A 7,741-nucleotide genomic window follows, 5' to 3' on the forward strand; every position below is an offset into this window, starting at 1 on the left:
ATACCTCAGTAGCCCCAATGCTGAACCCTTTCATTTATAGCCTAAGGAATCAGCAGGTCAGACAAGCCTTCATGAATATGGCCAGGAAGACCCTGGTTTTCACCGGTATATGACATGAAGTATTGTCATAATTTAGACACACATTGGAGGGGAATTTTTAAAAAATGAAAATCTAGTGGTCCATTCAAATCCATGTGGCTATACTCATCATCCTTGTTCATTTCCCCTTGTTCTCAATGTGAGCAAGCATATTTGTTTCACATAGTTCTCATTCCATTAAAATCACAGTTCTCATATCATTCTGATTTTCGCCTGTCTTCAGATACTTGATTGTCTCAAGTTCTACAACATTAAAAAAAATTACAGGTAAAATATCATTTTGAGTTTTTCTCAGGAAAAAACATGTACCACCAGAAATAGCAGAGAAAACATATAAATAATGAAGTATTTCATAATAATCTACAAACAAAATCTGGTTTCATTTATTTTTTGGAGAAATGGTCTTTATCATCCTGCAGTTTCTCTTGGAAATCTTCAGATAGCATGTAATTGAATAATATAAAAATATAACCAAAATTTGAGATGAGCACTAACTCCTTAAGTAGAATTTTCAGCTTCATATGTGTATTAGGGATACAATACATACACAAACACATACACTGTCTATGTACAAAGTTATATGTATACAATTGAACTCAAAAAGTTCTTTCCACTTCAGGAAATTAAAGAAATTTAAATAAAGAAACAACAAGTGGAGCAGAGGAGGAAAAATTAAACATGAATCAATGAAGTAAATAGGGAAATAACTGAGAAAAAATCATGAAACTTAAAACTGCTAAGGAGAGAGGGGGGAGGGAGGTAAAAACACCAGACAACAGTGCTTAATGCTTATAATCCGAAGGACCCAGAATCAGAAATCCAGAGGATTGAGGTTCAAAGCTAACTATGACAAAAAATAGTCTTAGGAACAAATCTCCAAACTAACCAGTTCAAAACTGAGTAGAAGGCATTACTCAGGTGGTAGAATTTCAGCCACATAAGCAAAATGACTAAGCAGAACTCCCTGACTCTGTACAAACCCCAATACCATTAAAAATATTACACTGACAAATGAAATATTGATCTAGCAAGTTTTATCAAAGAAATGGAGAATGGGAGGAAAGAAAGAAATACATTTACAAATAATAAAAAGCAAATTGGTTAATCTTGATTGTTGACTTGATTGAATTGAGAAGTGCCTAAGAGATTGGTAGAACCCACATCCGGTGTATCTGTGAAGGCATACTTAGAGAGAATGAAAGAAGGAAGAACCACTCTTAGTGTGAGACATCATTCCATAAGCTAGAAAGCTTAACAGGACAAAAAATAAAAAAGCTGCCTTGCCAGGCATTCCCTCTCTCTGCTTTGGTCACCATAATAAGCACTGTTCTACTCTGCCATGCCTTTCTCCCCATGATGGACACACAAACTCTGCATCTGTGAGCCAAAATAAATCTTTGTGCCCTGAAATTGTTTGTCTGATATATTGTGAGAGCAAGGAGAGAGCTATTTTTTAAGTGTATCTAGTGGTTGACTTGCTTACTTAGCTGGTACTCTACAAATTGAGCTTTGCCTCAAGGCTCACTATACACTGCCTCATGGCCAGTCAGAGTCCTGGAGTCAAGGTTCTGCCTGGCTAGTTCACTGGCTACTTTGAGCATGAAGTCTCCATTAGAGATGGAGTGTCTGATGATGTGGTTCAAAAGCACTTGGAAGTGGTTTGAGAAAGTATTTATATGTATGTGGAGAAACTCTGGAATGTGTCATAGAAGTTGACAGATGATTCTTGGGGAAAGTCAAAGATCAGATTCTAGTAGGTTTGTGGCTGTTAACTGTCATCCCAGCTATCAGGAGGCTAAATCTGAGGACTGCAGTACAAAACTAGCACAGGCAGAAAAGACTATAGAGACTGTTTTTTTTTTAATACGTATTTTTTATTGTAAAAATACTGTACAGAGGGGTTACAGTTACATGAGCAAGGTAATGAGTACATTTCCTATCAAGCATTGTTGCCTCCTTTGTTTTTCCCCTACTATCCCTTCCCTCCCACCTCCACAACTATCCTCCTCCCTCCCCTCCCCCCAAAATTGTAAAGTTCGTGTTCAACATAGTGTATTGTGTATCTCATTGTTACAATGGGTCAACCTGTATCCCTATTTAAGCATTTTGTTTTTTCCCTTCCCCTCCCCAAATTAGAGAAGAAAAAAATAGAATGGAGACTCTCAGCTCCAATTAACTATCAAAAAGCTTAAAGTAGAGCTGTGCTTACATGGTACAACCCCAGTCTTAAGCAAAAATATATATACAAGATGCAGGGCACCGGAATCAAATACAGTGAAAACAGGGGTTATACCATGGGGGGAGGAACATTTTTCTAATTTGAGGAGGGGAAGGGAAAAACAAAATCCTTAAATTGGGATACAGGTTGACCCATTGTAACAATGAGATGTACAAGACATTATGTTGAAAACGAACTTTACAACTTCGGGCCCGGGAAGGGGGGCAAGTGGGATGGGGGACAGCGGAAGGAGGGGGGTTGGGGAGGATCGAGTTGGGGAGAGAGAGAGAGAAGGGGAGGTAGGGGGAAAACAAAGGAGAAGGTAATAATACTCAATAGGAAATGTACTCATTACCTCTGAACAGTATCTTTACAATAAAAAATATATATTTAAAAAAATGCTACAGGACAGTACCCAGGCCCTGTGTTCAAGCCCCAGTACCAACACACACACACACATACACACACACACACACACACACACACACACACAAGTAAATAACAAAGATATGTTATGAAACATATAGAAAAAGAAAATACAATATTAATATACACAAATATATCTCAAAAATAAAATAAAACCAATGAAAAGTAAGCACTTTAGGAAATTCATGGGCTTCAACATAAACACTTAAACTATTAGTTATAAAACATAATTTTAAAATAAATATATATACTGTTTATATACTAAATATTTACCATACCCTAACTGCTTTGTCAAGCACATTCTGAAATTTTCAGTATCCTATGAGTTAAATCTATTATTCTTATGTCTTATGGGTAGGAAAACTGAAAACCAAGAAAGACCAAATACATTTTTAGGTGTATAAAATAAGAGCATCTGGTGAACCTAAAAGCCCATATATTGTGATATGGTCTTTATGATACTTATCTTTACCATTCAATGAATGTGGCTGCCATATTTGTCTCCATGCTTATAAGTTTTTAAATAATTTGTAGTATTCAGGGTGGGGTAGGGTACACTGGAAGGGGATCACTCTTCTCACAAGGAGGGAAATGGTGAAGTAGCTAACAAAAGTTCATTTACATGTCTTACCAATCGAATACATATGCAATAGAAATACATGAGCATTTACTACAAATGATTCCTGTGGTTTACATCCTAGCTACCTGGGTGGCTAATGTCAAGAGGATCAAAGTTCCAGTGCTGCCCAGGAAGAAACGTCCATGAGACTGCATCTTCATGCAAGGAAGCAGTATGTGGTGGAGCATGTCTGTGATCTCAGCAACTAGGTGAACTCTAAAGTAAGCAGATCACCCAGGTGTGTGCCAAGACCTTAACCTAAAAATAACCAGCAAAATCAAGGCTGGATGAATAGCTGATCAGAACAGTGTCATTCTAGCAAGTTTGAAGCCCCAAGTTTTAACCTCATTACTACCAAAATAAAAATTTCAAGTAAGGGAGAGTATTATAACAGCATAGTACCTTGATTTTTAAGAACAGTGAAATTGCTATTCTAAGCAATCATTCCAAAATAGTGAATATTGTCCAGACAATTTGACAAAGAGTGATGCCCATTATATATTTGGCATGAAAGAAAACTAGAATTACATATTTTTACATGGGAAATTACATAATTGTGGTGCTTGTGAAGTTTGTAAAAAGTACATCAAGTATATAATGGAACAATATCTCTGAATGAGTAAATGTGGTCATACTTGTTGCTAAGCATGTAGAAAAAATACCTAGTGGAACATCCCATAAATGTTGAATGCTGGTTACTTTGAATCTGAGAAAAAGAAAGGATGGTAGAGAGAGGTATGAGGCCTCTTTTGTAGGTCTGTAAAGACTATTATGACATTTAGTTCTCTGAGTCTTAGGCTTCTATTAACTTTAAAATCAAACAGTTTAAAAATAGTTTACAGTACACTTCGGATATTTAATGATGCTAAAGTGCTTATTTTTGTCATTCAATCTACCTTAGCTGGCAGAGATGCAAAAAGTAAGATATCCTCAAGGAAGTGTCCACTGTACAATAGTTCACTTTGGGATGTCACTAACCCCCCAAGGTATTGAGAATTAATTTTCTCCAAATTGTCCTCTGAGTCCACTTAGGAAAGTGAAGTTTGGCCAAAGGGAAAACAGGTTAATTGTATCCACTGATGGGTACACTTTGGCGTTTAGCTCTCCATGTTACTTGGCTTTCCAGAAACTTAGATCATGACATCATTACATCTCCTGAATTGTTCTCAGTTTGCAGGCCTCCTTCCTCCAACCTAATCTTTCCCAGGTTGAAACAGAAACCAGAGAAGGTAAATTATTATCTTTTTAACTTTCTCTTATTCAGAGAGCTTTGAAAGGTTTCATCTTCCAGACAGTTTTCCTGGCAATTTACTTCCAGAATCAAGTTGTTGACACTGTGTTTTAATTTTTAAAATATTTTTTTTATTGTGACAGTACTGTACAGAGGAGGAGTTACATTTACATGAGCAAGGTAATGAGTACATATTTTATCAATCATTGTTGCCTCCTCCTTTCCCCCCCCCCTATCATCCCTTCTCTCCCACCTCCACAAATGCACTCCCCACCCCCCACCCCCACCTAAATCGTAAAGTTCATTTTTCTACACTGTGTTTTAAACTGCAGCTCACTCAGAGGATTTTTTCATTTTATATGGAAAAGATAAAAGATATTAAAAGGTGAGGTAAGTCATTTTCAGACTGCAAAGGAAATGTGATTTCTCTCCTATATGGAAGCTAAATCTAAAATACATTGGGACAGGAAAAGTTATATAGGACTCTAGGTTTTCACACACAGTAAGAGCAAAGGAAGACATTCTTAGGATAGAAACGCAAAGTCCAATGTCTAAGTGTCTTATCATATAAAATAACAGTTATATTTATAAATATTTATATGTAATATTTTGTAAAATGAACCCCAGGAAACAGAAACAAGAGGTTTTGTTTTTGTTGCTGTTTTGTTTTCTTTCCTTTGTCTTATTTGTTCAATTATCTGTCTTAGGAAGGGTAAGGGGGCACCAAAATGGATTTGGACAAAGGGTAAACAAATGCAGCAGTGGTACTCACTAGATACTATGTGGAAAATGAACTATAAAACTTGTGGATGGAGATGGGAGGGAATAACTGGGAGAGAATGAGGGAAGGGGCAAAATTGTCCAAAAAGAAAGGTACTTTCTTTCTGATTTATGTAACCGTAACCCCTCTGTACATCACTTTTATAATAACTATAAAAAATTTAGGATATAGAAGGAAAGCTATTTTTACTTCAAATTGAGGTTGCTAGAAATCATACATTTAATTCAGCCTGTATTTATGACAAGGTTTCTTGCAATAGAGGTAAGAGTGAACTGAGCTACAAAGAGAAATCACCTGGGGTTCATTTTAAATGTATTTTAGATAAAGATATGTTTAGGATTACAGTTTGGATTTAATATCAAACATATCAAAATGTTTTTCATATTTGTCATGATGCATTTTGGGGGGGATCCGGTCATGGAGTCTGAACTCTGGGCCTGGGCGCTGTCCCTCAGCTCTTCAGCTCAAGGCTAGCACTCTACTACTTGAGCCACAGCGCCACTTCTGGCTTTTTTCGTTTTGCTTATGTGGTGCTGAGGAATTGAACCCAGGGCCTCATTGTCATGATGCATTTTATCTCCCATTGTCAAATTCATTTCTTTGGAATAAATTGTAAAGACCCTCATATTATCACATTAACCTATTTATAACTATTTGAATATGTTTATACATTTGAATACATTTCAGCCATTGTTCACATCAGAGTAACTCCCCTGCCTTTGATTGCCATTTTAATGGTATAGGAGTGACAAAGCTAAGTATATTCCTTAAAAATGATACAAATAGTTAGAAAAATAAAAGAGAAATAGAGAAAAATGTCCAGTACTGGCTTTGATACTTAGATCATTTGCTGCTCTACTAGAAGGGCAGGAGCTCATGAGTATTGTTGTATTATTTTCTTCCATGTCATAAGAAAGAAGTAATACAACAAATATAATTGATACATAATATCAGAGACAAAATGTTTATTGCTATCATTGAAGAGACAAGTGGGCAAATATGAGTCATCAGTTATGTTTCAAGTCATAGTTTCTAAAAAGGAATTATATGGAAATTTTTATATGCTTTTATTAGTCCTAGTAAGTGCAGCAAGACTATATTTTAGAATCAAAACAAGTCCCCTTGCATTCCCTTCTGTACTCAGGAAAACTTAAGTATTCTCAAATACTTAGATACTCTAAAATAATCCAAAGACAAAAGGCTATTCTTAATTAAAATAGTAAAATAATCCAAAGAGAAAATACCTATGCTTAATTAAAATAGCTAACTAATGTTATAAAAACATCATTCTATTGTAGAACTGTATCATTTAGCTCTAGGTCTGGACACTTTTCTCCCATATATTCAGGATTTTACCCTTGTTTACAACTCAAAGAATTCTATTCTCTTATTTATATGATTTCAGACAACAGTCATTGAACAGCCCTACCATATAAATTAAGAGTGAAAATTGTCTCACCAAACCACCATGGCTCACTTCTGTAATACTAGCTACTTGGGAAAGAGCTCAAGTATTCAAGTCCAAGGCCATTACATACAGAAAAGCTCTTCAGAACACTATAGATAGACTCAAGTTGGAGAGCAACATCCTGAATTCAAACTCCAGTATGTACACACACACACACACACACACACACACACACAAATTGGGAGAGACGGGGAAGAATTGATGAAAAGGGTAAAATTGATCAAAACACATGGTATTCATAAAATGACTTGTTGAATTAAAAACCCCTTTATACAACTACTGCTTAAGGAGTATACAAATAAATAAATACATGCTTAGCTTCCTCTTTAAAAATAAAACCAAAATGAAAACTAGAGTAAATCCTATTAAGCTTAGTAATTGTGATTGGGTCATCTATTACCACCAGTGAAGTTTCTAAATAGGTAAATTAAAATGTAGATAGTCCTGAAAGCATAATTTTGGAAACTAGGAAGTAAGTTCTCAGATTATGAATATATTGTTATAGCAATCTGTTATTAGAAGGAATATTGCACATATGGAAAATGTGATTACAGAAAAAGGTATTACTTTAAATCACCCATGAGAGAACTCAACCACACTCACAGTTGTGTGCACACACTTCCTTTTCCACACAGGATGTGCATAGGATTTCTATTTTCATCAGAAAGAACACAAGTTGTAAAATCTCTAATAGAGAAAAAGGCCCATGTCTTCATTTCATTGTCATACTAACAATATTTAAAAGTCAGATTCCTTTAAATGAATCTTTTCTTAATTTTCTTTTCACCAATAGGTTTTGTTGGGAGAAACATGTTAGCATGAGAAACCACACTACGATCACAGAGTTTGTACTCTTGGGCATATCAGATGATCCAAAGCTGCAGGTTGTCATTTTCATT

At 35.6% G+C, this 7,741-nt stretch overlaps 1 protein-coding gene across 1 annotated transcript in view; it reads left to right on the forward strand.

Annotated features, from left to right (window-relative positions):
• Window positions 1-7,741, forward strand: part of LOC105987844 (olfactory receptor 6C6-like) — a 31,985-nt gene that overhangs the window by 23,412 nt on the left and 832 nt on the right. The gene's annotated exons all lie outside the window — the stretch shown is intronic.

The sequence above is a fragment of the Dipodomys ordii genome, unplaced genomic scaffold (genome assembly GCF_000151885.1).
Source record: "Dipodomys ordii isolate 6190 unplaced genomic scaffold, Dord_2.0 Scaffold3, whole genome shotgun sequence".
Lineage (NCBI taxonomy): Eukaryota > Metazoa > Chordata > Mammalia > Rodentia > Heteromyidae > Dipodomys > Dipodomys ordii.